Source organism: Hylobates moloch, unplaced genomic scaffold, assembly GCF_009828535.3.
Source record: "Hylobates moloch isolate HMO894 unplaced genomic scaffold, HMol_V3 SCAFFOLD_14, whole genome shotgun sequence".
Lineage (NCBI taxonomy): Eukaryota > Metazoa > Chordata > Mammalia > Primates > Hylobatidae > Hylobates > Hylobates moloch.
In genome coordinates, this window is record NW_026652289.1 from 94,543,078 (window position 1) to 94,568,486 (window position 25,409).

Here is a 25,409-nt window from a genome sequence, read left to right on the forward strand (position 1 = left end):
AAAAAAACTCACAAGCCTAGGTACAGTGTCTCACACCTATAATCCCAGCACTTCAGGAAGCTGAGGCAGGCGGACTGCTTAAGCCCAGGAGCTCAAGACCAGACTGGGCAACATAGTAAGACTCCATCTCTACCAAAAATTTAAAACAAAATGTTTTAATTAGCCAGGAATGGTGGCACACAGCTGTGGTCCCAGCTACTCAGGAAGCTGAAGAAGGAGGATCACTTTAGCCCAGGAGGTCAAAGTTGCAGGGAGCCATGTTCATGCCACTGCACTCCATCCTGGGCAACAGAACAAGACACTGTCTCAAAAGCAAAACTCACGAACTGCATATTTAAAAACTTAAGAAAAAGTTAGGTATGTCCAGAATGCATAAAATATATATAGATATTGGTCTATTTTATGGTTTACTACCATTAAATACACACAAATCTATTATAAGCAGTTAAATGTAGCCAGGCATGGTGGTACATGACTGAGAGGATGAGGCAGGGGGATCTCTTAAGCTCAGGAGCTTCAGGCCAGCCAGGCATGGTGGCGTGTGCCTGTAGTCCCAGCTACTCAGGCAGCTGAAGTGGGAGGATCACTTGAGCCCAAAAGGTTGAGGCTGCAGTGGGCCATGATCGCACCACTGCACTCCAGCCTGGACAAAAGAGTGAGACCTTGTCTCAAAAAGAAAAAATTACTTATTTTTATATATATATGAAGAGGTCAGAGCCCATCCAAAATTCTAGCCCAGCCCAATCCAGCATTTCTCAATTTGTGTTTCCCAAAGCTCCAGACTTCAGTAGCAAGAAGGACAGTGGCTAAAGACGTAAGCACAGGTTGGAGGTGACGGAAGAGCAAGTTTCAGACCCTTTTCACTCTCACATAAACAAGACCATCTCCAACTGCTATGAGATTCTATAATATTATTTGTAATTTTTAAAGCATTTTTTGAGAGACTAAGCCAGCAATAAAAGAATCTTAAAAAGTAAACTTTTACTAGTAAACTCTCTCCTCTTCAGACATAAATGGTTAAAAGTTTTGAATCTCAAGCAAAAAGTACTGGCTGAGTGCAGTGGTTCACACCTGTAGTAATCCCAGCACTTTGGGAGGCTGAGGCAAGCAGATCACTTGAGCTCAGGAGTTCAAGACCAGCCTGGACAACATGAAGAAACTTCATCTCCACCAAAAAGTACAAAAAATTAGCCAGGTGTGGTGGTGCGAGCATGTGGTCCCAGCTACTTGGGAGGCTGAAGTGAGAGGATCACCAGAGCCCAAGAAGCAGAGGCCTGCAGTGAGCTGAGATTGCTCCACTGCACTCCAGCCTGGGTGTCAGAGACAGACCCTGTCTCAATTAAAAAAGAAAAAAAAAGAATTACTTAGTTCTTTTTCGTTACTGTTCCATACCCAAATCCTTACTAACTTAAATCCAGAAAAAAACTACTACATTTATTTGCAAGTATGTGCTTTATCTGTGCTCCTCTTTTACTTAATTTTAGACTCTGGCCAAATAAAACTCAGGTAAAAGTAGTATGGATAAATGAGAACCTCAAAAATCAGATTCTGAAATGTAATTCATTCAAAAAAATTTAAACTCTAAATTATATAGCAAAAGCTTGTTTTTTTTGTTTTTTGTGTTTTGAGACAGAGTCTCACTCTGTGGCCCAGGATGGAATGTAGTGGTGAGATCCTGGTTCACTGCAACCTCCGCCTCCCAGGTTCAAGTGATTCTCCTGCCTCAGCCTCCCGAGTAGCTGGGATTACAGGCACGCGCCACCACGCCCAGCTAATTTTTGTATTTTTAGTAGAGACGGGGTTTCACCATGTTAGTCAGGCTGGTCTCAATCTCCTGACCTCAGGCGATCCACCCACCTCGGCCTCCCAAAGTGCTGGGATTACAGGCATGAGCCACCACACCCGGCCAAGAGCTTGTTTTAAGTAGCACCCAACATGTTATGACTCCTTGTCTCCATTAGGTTAAACTTCTGTGTCTTATATACGGTTACTCCCAAACATACTACATTAAAAAAATATTTCTGTACTGTTATAAACTTCCCTAAACTTCAAAGAGATTTGTTTTTGTTTCAGAGCTCTGTCTCCCAGGCTGGAGTGTAGTAGCGTGATGTCAGCTCACTGCAACCTACACTTCCTGGGCTCAAGAGATCCTCCCACCTCAGCCTCCCGAGTAGCTGGGACTACAGGCACACACCACCATACCCAACTAATTTTTCTATTTTTTGTAGCGACGGGGCTTCACCACGTTACACAGGCTGGTCTGGAACTCCTGGGCTTAAGTGATCCACCCAGGCCTTGAAAAGTGCCGGGATTACAGGCGTGAGCCACCACACCCGGCCTAAACCTCCGTTTTAAATATTACGGTATAAGCTATCTACCATGATCACTTCCTTATTCAAATGTATTTTTGTTTCTTTGAATTTCAGACATCAAAAGATGTCATTAAATTGGAACCATAGGCCAAACACAGTGGCTCACATCTCACTTTGGGAGGCCAAGGTGGGCAGATCACCTGAGGTCTGGAGTTTGAGACCAGCCTAGCCAACATAGTGAAACCCCATCTCTACTAAAAACACAAAAATTAACCAGCAGCTGGGTGTGGTGGCTCCCACCTGTAATTCCAGCACTTTGGGAGGCCAAGATGGGCAGATCACCTGAGGTCAGGAGTTCAAAACCAGTCTGGTCAACATGGTGAAACCCTGTCTGTACTAAAAATACAAAACTAGCCAGGCACGGTAGTGCGTGCTTGTAGTCCCAGTTACTCAGGAGGCTGAGGTGGGAGCACTGCTTGAGCCTGGTAGGCAGAGGTTGCAGTGAGCCAAGATCGCTCTGCTGCACTCCAGTCTGGGAAACAAAGTGAGACTCCATCTCAAAAAACAAACAAATAAATAAATAACCAGTAATTAACCAGGTATGGTGGCAGGCACCTGTAATCCCAGCTATTTGGTAGGCTGAGGCGGGAGAATCACTTGAACCTGGGAGGCAAAGGTTGCAGTGAGTCGAGACTGTGCCAATGCACTCCAGCATGGGCAACAGAGTAAGACTCCACCTCGGAAAAAAAAAAAAAACTTCTTGAAACCATGTTAATAAATTAAGTTCTTACTTTCCACCTAAGCTATATATTTATCAGATACACATTCTCTATTTCTCTATCTACATTCCACCTGTGCTTATCAGTGTCCCTATTATGACTATAAAATTAGTCATTATTTTCTAAAAATTAACCCAGAATATAAATGTCTACAGATAAAAAATATTTATTGATGACTACTTAATATTCATGTTTAAGATAAGCTCAAAAGTTCCATATCTAAAGTACATAAATTATACCCACACACACTAAACTAAGAAGTAGTAAGAATTTGTCAGTTAGCATGTCCAGAACTTCCCAGGCACATGACAAAACCTAATCTTCCTTCTGCATTACCTGATAATATTATCACCCTCTTTACTTCCCAATTTAGAAATCTGAGAGTTATCTTCAACTCTTCCCTCTCCCTCATCTTCTACATACAGCTGGTCTCAATGTTTGTGTCCCCACAAAATTAACATGTTGAAATCCTAACCCCAAGGTGATGGTATTAGTAGATGGGGCTTTGAGTGAATATTAGGTCATGAGGGCAAACCTTATCATTCCATTCATAATTTCCTGGAGGGAATTACTGCCAGATAACTGCTTTGTCCCTTCACCATATGAGAGCACAGCAAGGTGGCTCCATCTATAAAGCAGGAAATGGGCCCTCACCAGCCATGGAATCTGCCACCACCTTGATCTTGAACTTCCCAGCCTCCAGAATCGTGAGAAATAAATTTCTATTGTTTATAAGTCATTAGTTTATATTTTGTTATAGTACCCCAAATGGACTAAGACAGTTGGTGGTCAAGTTCTATGAAGTCTTCTTCACATATTTTTCCTTTTTCAATAAGCAATACTTTCCCATAGCTCAAAAGCCCAAACACAGAAATGTATACACTGAAAATCCTCAACGGAAGTATTTACACTACTCACTGCTCCTCCTTGGCCCACCCCAGACCCACAACCCCAACAAGTAATTACCTTTACTAGTTTCATGAGTATCCTTCCAATATTTCTATAATCACCAAAAAAAAAAAAAAAAAAAACATTACCACATAACACTGTTCCCCACTTGCTTTTCTTGCTTAACACATGCCAGAGATCTTTTCCTATTAGTTCACAGAGAGAACTTCCTCATTTTTTATATAGCTGCATAGTATGCTATTATTGTGTTTTAATACACATTTCTCAAACTACTAATGAGACCGTGCATCTTTATCAAATGTTTGTTGGCCACTGTTTCCTCTTCCGAAACTGCTTATTCATATTCTTTACCTATTTTACCATTTCATTCTCTTTGTAGGAGTGCGATATGTATATTTCTGGTTTATTACATATGTTGCATACTCCTCTCAGTCTGTTTTAAATTTGTATGTATTTTTTGCTTTAAAATTTGTATATTCTAAATGTTAATGTTGTCATAAAGTCTTAAATTGTGGTTTGGCCAAATTTATCAAAATACCTTTCTAAAATGAATATAGATATAATTATGCATTCCAATCACCTACAGAATAGAGTGGCACTGACCATATGTATATTTAACTTGAAAATGATTTAGGCTGGGCGTGGTGGCTCACACCTGTAATCCCAGCACTTTGGGAGGCCAAGGCAGGCGGATCACCTGAGGTCGGAGTTCGAGACCAGCCTGACCAACACGGAGAAACCCCGTCTCTACTAAAAATACAAAATTAGCCAGGCATGGTGGTGCATGCCTGTAATCCCAGCTACCCAGGGAGGCTGAGGCAGGAGAATCACTTGAACCTAGGAGGTGGAGATTGCGGTGAGCCGAGATCGTGCCATTGCACTCCAGCCTGGGCAACAAGAGCGAAACCCCGTCTCAAAAAAAAAAAGAAAATGATTTAAACAGTTGGCTACTCACCATTCTACTTAATAAACATAAGTCCAAGCATGAGCCTGAAACATGAATCTATTTCTTCAGTAGGTCTCAGTTCTCAAATGTATCTTACGGAATGAACTTCTCATTGTAATGGATAAGTTAACGTTTCATAAGATTTTATTTTGTACAACATAGCCCATAAATGTAAGCCATCTTCCTCTAGGGCACAATTGAGGAAACAGTGATATATTTCATCACTAGAGGAAAAACTGACTGTTTTGGAATTATTGAGAGATGGTATCTTACTTCCCATATGGCAACTTCCTACAAGTTAATTCTGACTATACAGTATTTTCCCCTAATATGCATAATCATTAAATAAGTGGTAACTCCAACGCGTCTCAGACCTCTAAGGATATGACCTGTGCCTCACTGCAGCCTCATCACTCACCATTTCCCCCTTGGATTTATATTTTAATACAGGGTTATCTACAATACCCTCATGTGCTATTCTGCCTCATGATTCTACTCCTTTGTATGTTATCCTGCCTAAGAAGTCTTCCCCTCCCGAACTTACCTAAGTAGTCCTATGCTCCCTCCAAACCCAGTTCAGACATTACCTCCTCCGGTAAGTTTCCCTTGACCTTCTCAGCAAAATGAATTAATCACTTCTTTATTCTCTCATTGTGGCCTTAACACACTTCCATTATTAGACAGATTCCATCACATTACAAATGATTTATTTATAAGCTTTCCTCTCCCATAAGCCTTAGGAATTCAGACAAGGATTTACCTTTTTTTTTTAACCCTTATAGGAGTAAAGGCTAATGGTTTATCTTATTCTTATGTGTATTTTAGTATCCAGCAGCTTCTAATATACCACTCAACAGATGTTTGCTAAATTAAACAAGTCTTTTCTATGCAGCATTATTACCAACACTGTAAACCTACACACACAAAAACTGAAGGCAAGATCTTTAACCAAAAATATTTCACAAACTGAAAAAATGTGTGGATTATAACAAAAGTAGTTTGTAGTTCAGTGTTTTGTTTAAGTGGGTATAGACACCATAGTTCAGTGCTCTTCAAACTGTTGGTCATGACCTATTAACAGACTGTGAAATCACTTTAGTAGCTTAAAGCCAATGTTTTTGAAAATATCAGTATATATCAAATGTAGTTATCACACATGCACATAGTAATATATATAGACAATTACCACGTAAGATATATTTTTTATTGGGAGTCAGAATAAACAATCATCTGAGAGCTACTTCCATAGTTGTTAGATAGGTTCCAAGGTTTATATTAACAAGTTGTAGTAGTCAAAGAAGCCCTCTTCAATGAAGGAGTTAACATTTGTTTTGTTGTTGTTGTTGTTGTTTTGAGACGGAGTCTCACTCTGCCACCCAGGCTGGAGTGCAGTGGCACCATCTCGGCTCACTGCAAGCCCCGCCTCCTGGGTTCATGCCATTCTCCTGCCTCAGCCTCCCGAGTAGCTGGGACTACAGGCGCCCACCACCACACCCAGCTAATTTTTTGTATTTTTAGTAGAGACAGGGTTTCACTGTGTTAGCCAGGATGGTCTCGATCTCCTGACCTCGTGATCCACCCGCCTCGGCCTCCCAAAGTGCTGGGATTACAGGCGTGAGCCACCGTGCCTGGCAGGACTTAACATTTGAAGCATTATCTGTCTCCCCATCATCTCTTCTCAGCTCATCTATCAATCTCCCCATCATCTCTTCTCAGCTCATCTATCAATCTCCCCATCATCTCTTCTCAGCTCATCTATCATTCTCCCCCTTAGTTACTGTGCTCTAGCCACAAATGTCTTAGCAATTCTTTGAACAAGGCAAATGTGTTCGCACTTTAGGGTCTAGCACAAGTTGGTTCTGCTGCCTAGAACTCTTCACTTAGATAACCGCATGGCTTGCTCCTGCACTCTAGGACACCCAGGGAGCAGCTTTCCCAGACCACATAAGATAGCTACCACATCCCACCAATCTATCCCCTTACCTCCTTTTTTTTTTTTTTTTTTTTAGATGGAGTCTCGCTCTGTCACCAGGCTGGAGGTGCAGTGGCGCCATCTCAGCTCACTGCAACCTCTGCTCTGCCTCCCAGGTTCAAGCGATTCTCCTGCCTCAGCTTCCCGAGTGGCTGGGACTACAAGCACACACCACCACGCCTAGCTAGTTTTTGTATTTTTAGTACAGATGAGGTTTCACCATGTTGGCCAGGATGGTCTTGATCTCCTGACTTCATGATCTGCCCGCCTCCACCTCTCAAAGTGCTGAGATTATAGGCATGAGCCACCGCACCTGGCCAATCAAATGTAGTTATCACATATGCACATAGTAACATATATAATTACCATGTAAGATATATTTTTTACTGGAAATCAGAATAAACAATCATCTTTTATTACCTTTTATTCCTTTTCGTTTTACTCATTACCACCTAACATCACATATTTGTTTACTATGTGTCCCTCCCCACAAACGTCAGCGCCAAGAAAACAGGACTTTGTCTTCTCTTTTGTTCATTACTATAACACCAGAGATTAGAACAGTGCCGGCCGCAGGGCAAACATCCCTGAGTAGGCTCTGACAGGCAAGGAAAAGGAAGAATGCATGGAGTTGTGCTTAAGCAAGGTATATTACAGAGTAAACACCAGCTTAATAATGTTAAACAGTAAGGAATAAGGCTGAAGAATATAAAAAGGTTTGAAAGTCAGAAAGTAGAATTTGGACTTTATCTTGTAAACAACTGGGAGTCATTCAAATTTCTGAGCAAATGGTGACCCTTTCAAACATTTATTCAGCACAGGTTCAATTCACTTTGACAGAATAGACAGTGCAAAGATCAACAGCACATGCTCTCTCCTCAGGCTCATATGTTTAGCAATGGGTTCAAAAAATCTTCAGGAAAATCATTCTGGCAGCCATACGCAAAAAGGATTCAAGGAAGGAAAATCTAAAGTTTAAAGGAAGCAAATAATAGGCAACGCAGAATTCCAAGACAAACTGAGAGCCAATAAAGGGTAAACAACTGTGCTCACGCCTGTAACGCCTGCACTTTCGGAGGCCGAGGAGGGCGGATCACCTGAGGTCGGGAGTTTGAGACCAGCCTGATCAACATGGAGAAACCCCATCTCTACTAAAAATACAAAATTAGCCAGGCGTGGTGGTGCATGCCTGTAATCCCAGCTACTGAGGAGGCTGAGGCAGGACAATCGCTTGAACCTAGGAGGCAGAGGTTGCAGTGAGCCAAGATTGCATTCCAGCTTGGGCAACAAGAGTGAAACTCCGTCTCAAAAAAACAAAAAATAATAAATAAATAAATAAAAAGTATGCATCGTGGACTACTTCAAAATTTAAGTATGATAAAATTATTTTTCTTTTTTTGAGACGCAGTCTCGCTGTCGCCCAGGCTGGAGTGCAGTGGCACGATCTCGGCTCACTGCAGGCTCCGACCCCCGGGGTTCACGCCATTCGCCTGCCTCAGCCTCCCGAGTAGCCGGGACTACAGGCGCCCGCACCTCGCCCGGCTAATTTTTTTGTATTTTTAGTAAGACGGAGTTTTACTGTGTTAACCAGGATGGTCTCGATCTCCTGACCTCGTGATCTGCCCGCCTCGGCCTCCCAAAGTGCTGGGATTACAGGCGTGAGGCACCGCGCCCGGCCAAGTATGATAAAATTAAAAGAAATGCTGAAAGCAGGTGGGAGGCTGAATAATAATAAATCTAAAAGTGATGGAAATTCCTCGAGTGTTCCAACAGAAATATCCAGTAAACTACTGGAGCAACAAACATGGATGGGACACACATTTGGGAGTCATCAGCATATAAAACATCTAAGAGGGGAATAATCAAGTGCTGATGAGACTAACAGTGCTAAGAGGCTCATGAAACAACAAAGAAAACAGAAAAGTAGTAGTCAGAAGGGAAAACCAGCATGGCAAACTAACACAAACGGCAAGGAGAGAACATTAAGAAGCCTCGGTGGAAATAGTAACACATATATACTAGCTGAAAAGAGTCAGGATGAAGCCAATATTATTGACAAAAAAGATGTCCTCTGAAGCAACAATCTGAATTATGCTATTCCAAAACTGCGTAAGTTAGGAAAGTAGTAGTAAAAGAACTCAGGATTGACCAGCCTGGACAACACAGTGAGACCTTGTCTCTACCAGGAAAATACAAAAATTAGCCAGGCATGGTAATGACACATGCGTGTAGTCCCAGCTACTCGGGAAACTGAGGTAGGAGGATCACCTGAGCCTGAGGAGGTCAAGGCTGCAGTGAGCTGCAATTGTACTCCAGCCTGGGCAACACAGTGAGACCCTGTCTTCGAAAAAAAAGTAAAAACTCAGGGCAGCAATTGTAATTCAATTCTTAAAATTTTTGAATTAGAGAAATGCGGCAGATAGCTAGAAAGAACAGTAGCAGCAGTTCATCAAAATTGATTTTTTTTCCTCCCAAAGTACAGAAGTCTGTACTTTTTTTTTTTTTTTTTTTTTTGAGACGGAGTCTCACTCTGTCACCTAGTCTGGAGTGCAGTGCTGCAATCTTGGCTCACTGCAAGCTCCGCCTCCCGGGTTCACGCCATTCTCCTGCCTCAGCCTCCCGAGTAGCTGGGACTACAGGCACCCGCCACCATGCCCAGCTAATTTTTTGTATTTTCAGTAGAGACAGAGTTTCACTGTGTTAGCCAGGATGGTCTCGATCTCCTGACCTCATAATCCACCCGCCTAGGCCTCCCAAAGTGCTGGGATTACAGGCGTGAGCCACCACGCCCAGTGAGAAGTCTGTACATATTTTAAGGTAGGGAAGAAACAACATTGCAAATAACAATCAAAGTGACCAGAGAGGTAAAATTAACTGTGGCAGCAGGATTCTTCTTCCATTCAATTTACAAAATAAGATGAAAGAACAGTGATTTGCCATGGTTACAATGAAAAAAAAAATGTGCAAGCTTGTACCCTGTTTTCCTTTTTCACTTAAATAGAAGTAAATGGCATCTATTAAGAGTTAAAGAGGAAGAAGGAATATGAGACAACAGAAAAATGCAATTAATAAGATGATTGCCAAGAAGTAGGAAGGGCCTATTTGGAATTGTTCAGCGTAAATTTATAGCGGCCAAGAAATCTTCATAATTACTCACCTTCCTCCACAAATATGCTGTGACCTGTGAGGGAAAACAGAAGAAATCGATGGTGGAAAAATCTGACAATAGGAGTCCAGTAAAATATAAAATAAGTGATTGATGTCAAAGTGCAGACTGTATCTAGTGCATACAGGAGTACGCTAAACGTCTCAGACTGTTTGGGTTGCTGTAACAAAATACCATGAACTGGGTAGCTTACAAACAACAGAAAATGATTTTTTTTTTTTTTTTTTTTGTAGAGATGGGGTCTCACTATGGTGCCAAGGCTGGTCTCAAGCAATCCTCCCGCCTCAGTCTCCTTGAAGTGCCAGGATTACAGGCATGAACCACCACACCCAGCCCAGGAGGCTGAGAAGTCCAAGATAAGGCACTGGCAGATTCAGTATCTGGTAAGGGCCAGCTTCTAGACATCTGTCTTTTTGCTGTAACCTCATGTGGAAGAAAGGGAAGAAAGAGCTAACAAGCTGTCTGGAGTCTCTTTTTTTTTTTTTTTTTTTTTTTGTTCAGACAGTCTCACTCGTCGCCCAGGCTGGAGTGCAGTGGCACGATCTCGGCTCACTGCAACCTCCACCCCACCAGGTTCAAGCAATTCTCCTGCCTTCACCTCCCGAGTAGCTGGAATTACAGGCGCCTGCCACTATGCCCAGCTAATTTTTGTATTTTTAGTAGAGATGGGGTTTCATCATCTTGGCCAAACTGGTCTTGTACTCCTGACCTCCTGATCCACCCACCTCAGCCTCCCAAAGTGCTGGGATTACAAGCATGAGCCACTGCACCCGGTCTGGACTCTCTTTTTTAAGAGCACTAATCCCACTCCTGAAGGCTCTACCCACCTGAGCTAATCACCTCCCAAAGGCCCCATCTCCTAATGCCATCATCTTGGAGGTTAAGATTTCAACATGAATTATGGGGAGACACAAGCTTTTAGACCATAGCACTAAGGGCGAGAAACTGAGGGTCTCTATGAATGGAACAAGTAAACGAACACAGGAAGAATAAAAACAATGGCAAAGATCACAGAGTCCACACAGGCCATTGAGGGCATAAAGGAAATTTTTTAGATCATTCACTTATACACCATACAAATTTTTTTATTTTTTATTATTAAAAAGAATAATAAATATGGAACACATCATAAATTTACGTGTCATCCTTGTGCAGGGACCATGCTAATCTTCTCTGCATCGTTCCAATTTTAGTATACGTGCTGCTGAAGCAAGCACTATACTACTAATTATTTTTTCCTCTGTTTGGATACATGGGAAGTGCTATGGAAATAAAGGATTCCAGGAGTCAGAAGAGGCTATACATCCAAAACCATTATCATAATGAGAAGAATCGACCTAATTCCAAAGTTCAGTACTGTGATTTTACAACCACCTCAGTCTCTACATGCACAGAATGGGTGTGTTAAAGACAGGTATCACAGTGGCATCTACCCACCTCCTTTAAAGAATCACTACTATAGGCTGGGCGCAGTGGCTTATACCTGTAATTTCAGCACTTTGGGAGGCCAAGGTGGGCAGATCACTTGAAGTCAGAAGTTGGAGACCAGCCTAGCCAACATGGCTAAACCCTGTCTCTACTAAATATACAAAAATTAGCTGGGCATGGTGGCGAGCACCTGTAACTGCAGCTACTTGGGACAATCACTTGAACCCCGGAGGCAGAGGTTACAGTGAGCCAAGATCATACCACTGCACTCCAGCCTGGGTGACAGAGTGAAACTCCATCTGAAAAAAAAAAAAAAAAAAGAATCACTACTATAGTAAACCACCATAGTAAAAGTATCTTACCCCTCAAGTGTAATGAGACATAAACAAGCTAATTGGGTTATAGGAATGCTCAAGCCTCTTTCAGAAAAAAAAGATTCTACATTATGTAATATAATCATAGCATTAGTGGGTTTAAGATATTCTTAAAAGTAGAATCACAGTCAGGACCAACAGGAGTAGTTTAAGTTTCAATTTTTTTTTTTTTTTTTTTTTTTTGAGACATAATCTTGCTCTGTCACCCAGGCTGCAGTACAGTGGTGCAATCTCGGCTCAAGGCAACCTCCACCTCCCAGACTAAAGGGATGCTCCTGCCTCGGCCTCCCGAGTAGCTGAGACACAAGCACATACTACCATGTCTGGCTAATTTTTGTATTTTTAGTAGAGACGGTGTTTCACCAGGTTGGCCAGGCTGGTCTCGAATTCCTGACCTCAAGTGATCCGCCTGCCTCAGCCTCCCAAAGTGCTGGGATTACAGTTGTGAGACACTGCGCCCAGCCATTTTTTTTTTTTTTTTTTAAACTTTGAAACTTTTTGGCTGGGCATAGTGGCTCACACCTGTAATTGCTGCACTTTGGGAGGCCGAGGCAGGCAGATCACAAGGTCAAGAGATCCAGACCATCCTGGCCAACATGGTGAAACCACGTTTCTACTAAAAATGCAAAAATTAGCTGGGCGTGGTGGCGCACACCTGTAGTCCCAGCTACTCGGGAGGCTGAGGCAGGAGAATTGCTTGAACCTGGGAGGTGTAGATTGCACTGAGCTAAGATCGTGCCACTGCACTCCAGCTTGGCGACAGAGTGAGAATCCATCTCAAAAAATATATATTTAAAAAAAAATCATAGTATCAGTATGCTCAGTATTTTTTTAATCAAAGGAGATAGAGGTGGACATTTTCCATTATTTCATTTTAATTGACTTTAATTTACCATGCACTATAAAACTATACAATACCATGAAAAGATGTTTTAATATTATAAAATAGGACTCAAAATTAATATTTTATAGGTTCCTTATCTTCAATTCCAAAAATCCAAAAAACTTCTGAAACCCAAAATAACTCATCTTGTGGTAAACCTTACCCAAACTGATATGAAGCTATTTACAGTCTTTATCCTATTTAGTGCAAACATTCATACATTTTGTTGAAGAAACAGTAACACTTTTGAAGGGGGATATTGCACTGGACTCTACTGGAAGGCTACACATTATTACCTTGTCCATATCAAACAAAATTCCTAATTCCATAACCTATTAGACCCTAAGAGTTTGAATGGTGGACTGTGATCCTATAATTGCTAACATTTATTGAGCTATTAACTATGTTTCAGGTACTGTTCTGTTCACTTCATATGAAATAACATTTAATCTTTCCAATCATAATGAGCTAAGTATTATAATAATCCGCATTTTACAAAGAAGGAAACTGAGCCACAGAGAGATTAAGTAAACTGCCTAAAATCACACAGCTAGAGTATGACTAACTGGGATGACACTGGGATGAATATTTAAAATATTACACATAAGATTAACAAAACACAACAAAATAAGAGAATTGATTATGGTAGGGTGGTAGGAGTGATATGTTTCTCTACTCAATTGATATTACTTCTAGAATAAGGAATCAAACAAAAAATTACAAAATACTACATGCATTTACAAATTCTCGTACAATTTCTACAAACTTGCTTAAAATGCAGAGTATAAAACCCAAATTTCTCAGCTTATGCTAACACATTTAATTTTTTATTGAAAAATAACATCTTAATATCTTAATTACAACACATGATAGATAATTTATATTCATTGTGGAAGTTAGAAAATTTGGATAAGCAAACAAAATATTCACCTGTAAAACTACACTCAGAAATAACCACTTAACAATTTGGCACATATCCTTCCAGACATCAATATATTTTGGGGTTTTTTTACCAAAATGGAATCATGTTTTTAAATTTATTTTTTCTCCCTTACATATACCAAGACATCCTTTCATGTCTTTATATTATTCCATCATCATTTTCATGGCTGAGAAGGCAGTACCCCACGGAAGGGATGGACCCTAATAATCACTGTGAAGCATTTAGGTTGTTTACCATTTTACCATATAATGGTCAATAGTACTGGCTCTAGAGTCACACTGGTTGGATTCAAGTCCTGGCCCTAACACTTAACTAACTCAGGTACCTTGAGCAAGCAACCTCATTTCTCTATACCTGTTTTTTCTTCTGAAAAACAGAAATAGTACTACCCACTTCATATGACTACCATGGGGCTTAAAGGCATTAATACACAGCTTTTATAATCAACAACACTGCAACTGGTATGCTCACAACTAAATATTCACACACATCTTTACTACATCCAAAAAAATTCTTTAAAGGGAATTTCCATGTCAGAAGGTATGCCAATTTTTAAGGCTGCTGAATCTGCCAAATTACAGTGTGGTTTAAAGCCCTTCATTAAATAGCCTTCTCACTTAATACTCATTTCTCTTTATCCAAGAAGAAAAACTATTATCCACTTAAGTTAACCAGCTTGTTTCACTCAATTAGCTTTTTGTTCTTCCACCTGTAAACCTCGGCATATTTAATAAAACCTCGAAGTTGATAGGTAACTTGAAGACACCTAGGTCAAATTCTCCTTCAGTATGATTCCTCTACTCTAGAATCTCCAACTTGTCAGTGAACAGAACAACCTACCACCCAAAACAACTCATTCTATCTTCACAATTTTGAGGAAATTTCTCTTGAAAGAGAGTTGAAATCTGCTTCTTTTAAACTTCTACCCACTGACTCTAGTTCCTTCTGGTCAAGTCAAATCTGATCCTTCTGTATGACAGAACTCCAAATCCTTAAAAGTGGCTGTTACTTCTCAAAAGAAGCTCCTCTTCTTTAGGTCAAACATCCCATTTTTTCAACTTTTTCTCATTTCCATTTCTCTCATGATAAAGGTCCTCGTTTATGCTCTACAGATAAGTGATTTTGACACTTAGATGTCTACCACCTTGGAAATGAGAAAAATTAAGATCCGTTCCTACCCTACTTAAGTTTGGTCCTCTGTGTGGTTTTTAATTAGCTCTCCAGATGATTCTGATAAAGTCTGAGAATGAACACAAGGTCTCACTTATGATGGTATGCTACCCAAAAAGCCAACACAATACCCCAAATATAATATAACTAGCACACAGTAAAGTCGGGCTAACACCTTGCTCTATCAATAAGCTGTTCTACCAACTTCAGAATTATTCACAGATGGGTGTGGTGGCTGACGCCTATAATCCCAACACTTGGGAGGCCAAGGTGGGAGGATCACTTGGGTCCAGAAGTTTGAGACCAGCCTGGGCAACATAGTGAGATCTTGTCTCTACAAAAAATTAAAAAATTAGCCAGACATGTTGGCAGGTACCTGTAGTCCCAGCTACTCAGGAGGCTGAGGCAGAGGCAGGATCGCTTGAGCCTGAAAGGTGGAGCTTGCAGTGAAGTATAATTGCACCACTGCACTAAGCCTGGGTAACAGAGAAAGCAAGACCGTGTCAAACAAAGAAGAGGTGCAAAGGGGAAAACGGAGGGAAAGAGAGAGAGAGGGAGAGGGACAAAGGTGAGGGAGGGAGGGAAGGAGGGAGAGAGAGAGAGAGAGAGACAGAGAGAGAGAGACAGAAAGGTGCACTAGCCCACCAACAACTGAACTGACAACTGATTGCACCAAAGCATCTTCTCTGTATAGAGCGCTGTGATGTCAACACTGAGAAAAAACACAGGCCCTAATACTGATCTCATCTAGTGCTAGATTTACCTTCTAGAAAGCATGATGGAACAAACATCTTCAGAAAACTATAATACTAATTATAGCTATCCCAATGTAGGCACATCAGAGCTATAGAAACATTGTGATTACTAGCTGGAAATCATACTAGTTGTTGGGGAGGAGAGGGGAGCAGAGGGATGACACTTAGGAAGCTAAGTTGCTCTGAACTTCAAGATTTTGTGTGGGTTTTTCAACGTTTGCAAAGTCAGAAGAGATGGAGGCCATCAGTGAGTTCATCTGAATTCAGGCTACTTGCAAACAGAGACTGGGTAACCGCCTCACGGACCCTCAAAAATAAATTCATGATGCAAAACTTCATGTAATTTCTGAATTTCTGAATTCCTCATGACGTGCACTTTACCTGTTACCTGTTACTATTTCTGGTACTGAGGGTCAAAAGAAAAAAGACAAAAAAAAATCCATGGTACAGGAGATGTGGTCCATTACAGTGACACAATGTTAGGGGAAAAAACAAACTAAAACCAAGCATACTTTTTTTTAAGACAGAGTTTCGCTCCTGTTGCCCAAGCTGGAATGCAATGGCGGTATCTTGGCTCACTGCAACCTTTGCCTCTCTGGCTCAAGCGATTCTCCTGCCTCAGCCTCCCGAGTAGCTGAGATTACAGGCGCGCGCGCCACCACGCCCGGCTAATTTTTTGTATTTTTAGTAGAAATGGGGTTTCCCCGCGTTAGCCAGGCTGGTCTCAAACTCTTGACCTCAGGTGATCGGCCCGCCTCCGCCTCCCCAAGTGCTGGGACTGCAGGCGTGAGCCACTGTGCCTGGCCATACGAAGTGAACTTAACCAAGATCCAATCTATTTTCGTTTAAACAGCAAACATTAAAAATACACCTGGTATTTTCTAACAATTACACGAAGAATGACCAGATGCTTCCTGTTGATTGAACAGTAGAGAACTATAGACTGACAGATTCAGACTACAGTTCACAGAAACAACTGGAAACAAACTTAGCTTCCTTTCAAAGCCATTAAAATATGGCCTTAAATTTTTACGCATTAATCAATTAAGTATAATTGTCTCCCAATAAGTGTAATTGTCTCCCAACCTAGAAAACCCAGAATGATTCAGAGACAAAGAACTCTAAGGATATGTCTCTGCAAACTGTTCGTTTCACCAAAGGATTCACTGCAGAATTAATTTTCTGTAAAATCTGTACCTCCTATAGTTTTCAACATGTTCTATCTTTAAAGATAACATTTACACACAAGTGTAATAGCATATGTAATGTGGAACTCAAGTGTTACTTGTGTAAATCATTATAAATATGTAATAGAATTAAATGTTTTAATCACTTAAGAATATCTTCAAACGTTCCTGAGTCTCCGAGATCACAAGCAGATTATGCAGTCTTTATCTGTGATTTTGTTTAGGCACCTAAATTCCAACTTTTAAAAAAGTTAGAGCCGAGTAAAAAAAAAAGTATGGGAATCAATCTTATTCAGTCTTGTTAAAAATGTGTCTTGCATAATATCCTGATTTGACTTGTATGGTGAAAGCACGGTAAGAATGACACATTTCGGTTTTTTTTTTTAAAAAGTATGAGTGTACAGTGGAGTGTTCCAGAGGTTACATGGTGTGCTAACCACAACAGTCTGACGTAGATTTGAGAATCTTCTATTAAACCAGGCATTAAAAAGATTTGCAAAAATGCAAGATGTCACTCAACATATCATCCATGTTAACATGTAATGGATTTATTTTTTGTTTTTGGAAAAAAAAAACCGAGAGAAAATAAAATAAAATAAAATAATCTTTAGTTTCCTTAAATTCAAAGTCTGAGCCTGAAAATGGAAGTATCAAAGCTGATGGTTATACGTCAGTGAGAAAAAAATTTAAACCAAGCTGGGTGGGTCTTTACATGAGATAAAACTATCTACAAGAAAGAATGTCTGACCACTAACTTCTGCATAATAAATGAGAGTGGATCTTTTAACTCTGGGATGGCAATGTACTTTACAAGGACCATTTACAGACTACATCAAACCTTTTTCTAGATAAAAAACGTACTTCAGTAACTTGCCTGAATTGAGAGAGCAAAACAGTCCGGAGAGAAAACTTAAAATGTTTCCACATTATCAAGCCCCCTTCAGAAGTACTGTGGTCTCGGCCCCTCCTTTGAACAGATGTCCGCTCGCCACAGTCCAATCAGGTTTAAAGCAAGAGTATTTGTACTGAAAACAAGCTTAAAGTGGGAAGACACACACAAAGCAGGCCTGTATCATTCCTTTGGTTTCAGTTTTCACGATGCACCCTTGAGGCTAGGCACGCTGATTCAACACACTTGGAGAGCTTCACCGAAACACACTAAACATACACTGATGAACTGTGCCCTGGCAGAGATGACCTGGCAAAATTCTCAACTTCTTCCCTGAGGCCGTGCACCCGCAGGTCTCGGCGGCGAAGTCTTTGGGGCAGAACTCCCGAGCCTTCAGAACGGCAGGCTTCTCCCCCTCAGGACTCCAGTGCCCGCGGCCAAGGCTGTCGCTGCGGGGGCCCCGCGCAGGACTGGCCAGGCTCTCCCATTAACCCTGTCTGGTCCGGCCGATCCCGCCGCGGCCCGAGCGCCTCTCGGCCCCGCAGCACAGGGCGCCCAGAACCCGCCACCCTCGCCGCCCGTTCCCCTCTCCGGAGAGCCCGGCGGGGCCGTCAGGCTGCCGAGACAAAGGGTACCGCGGCGCCAGAGGCCGAGGCCCAGCTGCGCCTGCTTTCCTCCTTCTCCCGGCCACTGCCAACCTCCAGTCGCCCGCAGAACCTCCGCTGCCTCGGCGCGACCCCATCGCCACCCCGGGGCTGCCGCTCGGGACCGGCCCGCCGGGTGGCCGCGAGGAGGCCGCGGCACGCCAGGGCCGAGGAGGGGGCGGCGGCCGCCACCATGTCTGCCCGCCCCTCCCAGAAGCGGGGTGCCCAGCGGACAAAGCGCAGCGGCGGCGCGGGCGGAGCGGGCGCCCAGGCCGACCCCGCCGACCCCCGCGGAATAAGCGGGGCCAGGAGCCCCGGAAACCCGGCGCCTTAATGCAATAAACAGGAAATCGCGGGGATGATCTGGGTTCCGGGGGAAGTGGAATTATTTTTTACCAGCGAAGAGATCAACTTCCACATCCGGTGGTAACAGGGCCCTACACAGACCCGCACTGACCTGGAAAAGCTTCGGGAGCGGCGACGGGAAGGCAGCAGGAGGTGGTGCGGGGACCCGAGGCGCCTCGTACCCGGCCGGGCTGACGCGGCCCCGCTACACACAAAGCGCTTCAGCTGCACAGGGCGCTATTTTCCGAAAATGCCGCGTCTGGTCGGCGCCCAAAATCCCCACCGAAAAGTCCCCCGTGCTGCGCGCGGAGGGACACATGGTGTGCGAGTGAGTCAAGCTCCCAGCATCCCTCCCGGACCCGGCCCTCTTCAGCTCCTCGCCCGAGGATTTTCCGCCTCTGCAGTCGTCGGCAGATCCTGCTCCTACCCACTCCCTAGCTGTGTTCCCGCGGGGAGAGAGGGGAAAGGGGGTCTGATTTTTTAACGAAAGGAAAGAAAATATGCCATTTCTAGCGCTTCAGCCACACAAAGAAAGCGGCGGAATGATCCGCTCTCGGCGACCGCAAGTCCCGGCTCGCCCGGCGCCTGCGCGGCAGCGGGGGTGGGAGCCGCGGACGGCCATGTGCGCGGCGGAGAGGCCGGGTGGCCGCCGAACCTTCCCGCCTGTTCTGCGGTGGGTAGGAGTTTGGAAACTAATGTTCGTGTGCTAACCTTCGTGTCTCTGTGACATGACTGTTGAAAGACGGAGAGTGCGGAATCTTTGGAGTTTAAGCTTGCCAACTAAGCGGCCTAGCAGAATCCTGGGAGACGGAAGGACAGCCAAGAGGCTAGGATTTACCTTTAAGTGTCCCTAGATTCAACTAGGCAGACTGGGACGGGAGACGCTGTGAAGGTACCAGGGAAGGAACGAGTGAGGTTCCTTTTCCACTTTTTCATAAACTCAACAGTCAGGTTCATGACGAAGATATACATACTTCTATAGATTTTTTCCCCAACATTGTAATTATGCCTCGTATTTCTTAGATCCTAATAACTGCTTGGATTACTGCCACCTCAGAGGTAGAGATCTGTTTTTCCGTGGCTGGAATGTCAAAAATTTTGTTGTATTTTATTAAGAAAGTAGCAAAAGTTTGGAGATTTGCAAAGTTAAAAAAAAAAAAGCCTTATGAACTTAATCTAGATGCGATTTGCTAAGGAATTTAATATATTGATACGTTTTTCACAGGGGCGTCTGGGCATGGCTTTCCCAACCTAGTAACTGCAACTTCTAGCATCCTACGTGTAGGACTTGGGAATATGTGAGACAGCGCCAAGAATTTAATCCAGGAGAATTGACAAGCTTAAATGAAATCCATATTGCCCACTGATTTTGTGCAGCTTCAGATAAGTAATCTTTCTCCACTTAGCCTTTTGTAACAATTGATGTAATAAAGGTTTGTAGTCTTTGCGTAATTTATTAAAGCATTATGCCTAAAATAGAAAAAAAGCATAGGAACCATAGGGTATGTTTTCTTTTGATTTAATGTTTTCATTTTTCCGGTTAATAGAAATTTGTCAAAATTCTGTTTTTCTGTAGCATTATTTGAATGAGCATTGTTTATTTGAGTGAACATTCAGCTAATTGTTACAGAATCGTTGCCCCCATTAATCTTAGGCTGTAGAACGTAGACAAGTAAATAGGCATCATCAGTATGATGAGAGTGAAGCTACTTAATGCTGTGGAATCAAATAAAGGCGGAACCCCTTACTAAACCAAGAGGGAGGAATAAAATGGAATGGGACTAGAGAAGCAATTAACTTCAATAAGGGTATTATGGAAGACCTTCTAGATAAGAAGCAGTAAGTACAGATGTTTGGAGGCAAACACTAGAGAGATTGTTGGGTAAAGAAGACAGTGCTGGAGGTATACTTGTAAGGCCTTGAATGCTATGTGCAGAAGTCAGCTTCTGAGAGCCAGGAGGAAGATAACTGAAAGATTTTAAGAAGAAGAATCATAGGATTGAATTCATTTTAGACAGATCACTGTTACACAAAAATTTGAGGTAAACAGAAGAGTTTGGAGTAAACAGTGGCTGTGAGCCAGTAATGACTTGGACTGAGTTGATGGCAGGTAGGTGTGAAGAAAATAAAGTGGTTATTGGGAGATTTGGTTAACTGAAAATGACTGAGGGAGATAGATGTCAGAGATGACTCCCAAGTGAGTTGGTGGAGCAGCTAGGAGAATAGTAATGTCTTCACTGAGATTAGAAACAAAATAAGAGAATATATGTTAGGGAAGAAAGAAGGCTCTGTTTTGACCGTGTAAAATTTGAAGTGCCTGTGAGCCAACCAGGCAGACGTGTAGTCAGAAATTAGATACTCATTCAGCACTGTTGGAAGAGCACCTACTCTGTGCCTGGTACTGTTCTACACACTGAAATAGGTAAAGCAGCAGCAAAACAAATGGTTCCTACTCCTGTTTTTAGAGGGAAACAGCGTATAAACAAGTTTTTAAAATGAGAGAGAATATCCCATAAATTTGTGAAGAAGGCCGGGTGCAGTGGCTCATGCCAGTAATCCCAGCAGTTTGGGAGGCCGAGGTGGGTGGATCTCCTGAGTTCAGGAGTTAGCAGCCTGGCCAACATGGCAAAACCCCGTCTCTACTAAAAATACAAAAATTAGCCGGGCACGGTGGCACGCTCCTGTAATTGCAGCTACTGCGGGGTCTGAGGCAGAAGAATAGTTTGAACCCAGACACAGAGGCTGCAGTGAGCCGAGATCACGCCACTGCACTCCAGCCTGGGCGTCAGAACGAGACTCTGTCTCAAAAAAAAAAAAAAGAGTTTGTGAAGAAAATTAAAGGCTGATTGGACAAAGTGTTACTCTGGGGAAAAGAGAGCAAACTTTTGGTGGTTGGTTGATCAGAGATGACCTCACTGAGAAGGTATTAGGACAAGAACAGTGTGAGACCAAAGGGAATAGCTGAGCAAAGGCCCTAAGGTGAAAAGTTTGTCGTGTTTAGGGAACAGCAAGGTCAGTGTATCCGAAATCTAGTGACCAAAAGAAGGAATGATAGGAGGTGAAGTCTTTAGCCTCAATAAGAAGGTGAAGTGCACTGGAAGCCATTGAAGGATTTAAGAAATGGAGTATCTGGCCGGGCGCGGTGGCTCAGGCCTGTAATCCCAGCACTTTGGGAGGCCGAGGTGGGAGGAACAAGAGGTCAGGAGATCGAGACCATCCTGGCTAACACAGTGAAACCCTGTCTCTACTCAAAATAAAAAATTAAAAAAAAATTATCCAGGCGTGGTGGCAGGCGGCTGTAGTCCCAGCTGCTTGGGAGACTGAGGCAGGATAATGGCGTGAACCCGCGAGGCAGGGCTTGCAGTGAGCCGAGATCGCACCACTGCACTCCAGCCTGGCTGACAGAGCGGGACTCCGTTTCAGAAAAAAAAAAGAAATGGAGTATCATGGACTAGGATAGTAGCAGTAGAGATGAGGAAAGTGGATGGATCCAAAAAGCTGACCTATCTTGCTTACCAATTAAATGAGGAAAGGGAGGAATCAATAGTGATGCCTAGGTTTGGGGCACGTTGTCTAGGTGGAATTAATTTTAATTACGCCTTTTATTTAACCTAGTATATCCAAATATTATTTCACATGTGATCAATATAAAAAAATTACTAAGTATTAAAAATATTTTACATTATCTTTCTCATAACTAAGCATTTGAAATCTGGTGTGTATTTTATACTTATAGCGTATCTCAGTACTTGATTTCGTAAAATTTCCAGCTGAAAAAACAGATTCACATACCCAAGTCGTTCCAAGCATACTTAAAAGTTTTACGGTAATCGAATCGTGTATATTTTTTAATTTTATTTTAAATTAGTTAGGATTATGAATTCAGTTCCTAAATTAGCCTCATTTCACTTCCTGCATTTCAAGTGGGACAAGTTGTTACCATATTGGACAATGCAGTCTAGTGAAATAGAGGATAGTGGAAAGTCAGACTTAAAAAGTTGTTTAGAACCAGCTCTGGAAGGCCTTGGATGTCAAATTAAAGGACTGAGATTTTAGCCTTGAGTCAGGCAGAACAATGGATGGTTTTTGAACTAAGGAGTGACACAACATTGTGCTTATGAGTAGAAAGAGGCCACTAGGTGGCCAGCTGGTGAGTCAGGACACCCTTCAGTTGCTTTGACTTCAGCCCTGTGGATTCAAAGTCTGATTTTTGTCAGTGCTCTAGAGCAGTCTCACCAAAAGTATGGTCCACAGGGCAGTGCTAGTCTGTAAGCCCTTTGTTACACATCCATGACAAGGCGTTTACAGAAAGTAAGAATTTAGAAACTTATAGCAATTTAACAGACTAATTTTATTTCTGTGGGTCTAATAAAAATTTGAGGGATTGTACTTTGCATATATCTTTATTTCCCTTTTTTTGTTTGTTTTTTGTGTTTGAGATGGAGTCTTGCTCTGTCGCCAGGCTGGAGTGCAGTGGTGCTGTCTCGGCTCACTGCAACCTCTGCCTCCTAGGTTCAAGCGATTCTCCTGCCTCAGCTTCCTGAATAGCTGGGATTACAGGTGTGCACCACCACATCCAGCTAATTTTTGTATTTTCAGTAGAGACGGGGTTTCACCATGTTGGCCAGGATGGTCTTGATCGCCTGACCTTGTGATCCACCTGCCTCGGCCTCCCAAAGTGCTGGGATTACAGGCGTAAGCCACCGTGCCTGGCCTTTTCTTCCTTTTTAGTTTTTTTTTTTTTTCTTTTTTTGAGACAGAGTTTCGCTCTTATTGCCCAGGCTGGAGTGCAATGGTGCGATCTTGGCTCACCGCAACCTCCGCCCCCCCGAGTTGAAGCGATACTCCTACCTCAGCCTCCCAAGTAGCTGGGATTACAAGCATGCACCACCATACCCTGCTAATTTTGTATTTTTAGTAGAGATGGGTTTCTCCATGTTGGTCAGGCTGGTCTCGAACTCTCAACCTCAGGTGATCTGCTTGCCTTGGCCTCCCAAAGTGCTGGGATTACAGGTGTGAGCCACTGGACGTGGCCATTTTTTTCTTTTTCTAATAATTTTTATCATATTACATAAAAGTACCTATGGTCTCACAGATGAAGGGAGTCAGAAGAACCAGACTCCCAGAAGACATATAAATATAAATGCCTTTTTTACTTTAGAGTGAAAACTGTAATAGCGAGACTATAATGGACATCTGCTCATTTTCTCCCTCCATGTAGACATGGAAAGCTACATGGAAATAACCGAGTTTGTAGTAGCTACCATATATTAAACGTTTCCTGTATGCCAGCCACTGTGCAAAGCCTATTACATATATTGTCTTATTTAATCCTCACAACTGTGTAAAATAAGTATTGTTTGCCCCATTTTTCCAATGAAGAAACTGAGGCTAAAATAGGTTGAATAACTTACCTAAATTCACCATCCTCAAAGGTGTTAAAGACAGGATTCCAGTACAGGTCTCTCATTTTCTTCATGATTAGGAACACTGCTTTGAGATGAGAGACGTGTACTATATCTGTTAATTCCAAATTCCCTGGCATAAAGACTCAGTATGTTGTTTAAAGAGAATGCGTGAAGTTAACTGCATTACCTTCTGGAGGGTTCATTTGTGAATTTGGGGCCAAAGTAAGGGGAGTTACTGGTATTCTAATAGTATCAAACAAATGAATTCATTTTTTCTTTTGGGGAGGTGGAGGGAATAAGGTCTTACCTTGTCACCCATGCAGGCTGGAAGGCTGTGATGTGATCTCAGCTCACCGCATCCTCAACCTGGGCTCAAGCGGATCCTCCCACCTCAGCCTCCTGAGTAGCTGGGACTACAGGTGCACACCAGCATGCCCAGCTCATTTTTGTAGGTTTTGTAGAGACTGTTTTGCCACGTTGCCCAGGCTATTCTCAAACTCCTGAGCTCAAGTGATCCTCCCACCTCAGCCTCCCAAAGTGCTGGGATTACAGGTGTAATCCACCACACCCAGCCAAATGCATTCATGTCTACAATAGAAATACATCTCTTTGCTCCTATCTTGAATTTGTAGACTCCCACAAATCAGTAAAAAAGAAGACATCTGATAAGAAATGGGTAGAGGCCAGGCAGTGGCTCACACCTGTAATCCAAGCACTTTGGGAGGCCCAGGCAGGCAGATTACCTGAGGTCAGAAATTCGAGACCAGCCTGGCCAACATGACAAAACCCTGTCTCTACTAAAAATATAAAAATTAGCCCGACGTAGTGGCACATACCTGTAATCCCAACTACTCGGGAGGCTGAGACAGGAGAATTGCTTGAACCCAGGAGGCAGAAGTTGCAGTGAGCCAAGATCGTGCCACTGCACTCCAGCCTGGGCTACAGAGCAAGACTCCATCTCAAAAAAAAAAAAAAAAAAAAAATGGTAGAAACTTAAACAGTCACCTCACAAAAAAGGGTATCTAAATATTAGTTTCTTAAAAAATAAAAAAGGGGCATGTAAATGGCCGATAAACATGTAAAAGATACTCAACTAATTTAATCATTAGAGAAATGCAAATTAAAACCTAAATGAGATTTTAATCTCACATCCAACAGAATGGCTAAAATGGAAAACCCAGAAAATGCCAAATGTTGGTCAAGAGTTGGAGTAACTGAAACTACACGGCTGCTGGAAGTGTATATTGGTATAACCACTTTGGACAATGGGAAGTTCAACAAACAGGCAAACCAATCTAG

At 42.5% G+C, this 25,409-nt stretch overlaps 1 protein-coding gene and 1 non-coding gene across 7 annotated transcripts in view; both read right to left on the reverse strand.

Moving 5' to 3' along the window:
• GABPB1 (GA binding protein transcription factor subunit beta 1) overlaps window positions 1–19,227 on the reverse strand; it is an 83,267-nt gene extending 64,040 nt beyond the window's left edge. For 2 of the 6 annotated variants that reach the window (XM_032174084.2, XM_032174089.2), the window contains exons 1-2: window positions 18,815–19,227; window positions 10,076–10,099 (exon numbers count right to left, since the gene is read on the reverse strand). The gene's annotated coding sequence lies outside the window, so the exon portion shown is untranslated. Of the gene's footprint in view, window positions 1–10,075; window positions 12,059–17,698; window positions 18,006–18,814 lie in introns of those variants that run through there. The other 4 variants (XM_032174088.2, XM_032174083.2, XM_058427301.1 and 1 more) reach the window with 3 other exon arrangements.
• On the reverse strand, window positions 11,195–11,301 carry LOC116482852 (U6 spliceosomal RNA). The gene has a single exon (XR_004252100.1). It is a non-coding gene; the product is annotated as a U6 spliceosomal RNA (small nuclear RNA).
• Window positions 19,228–25,409: the final 6,182 nt, after the last annotated feature.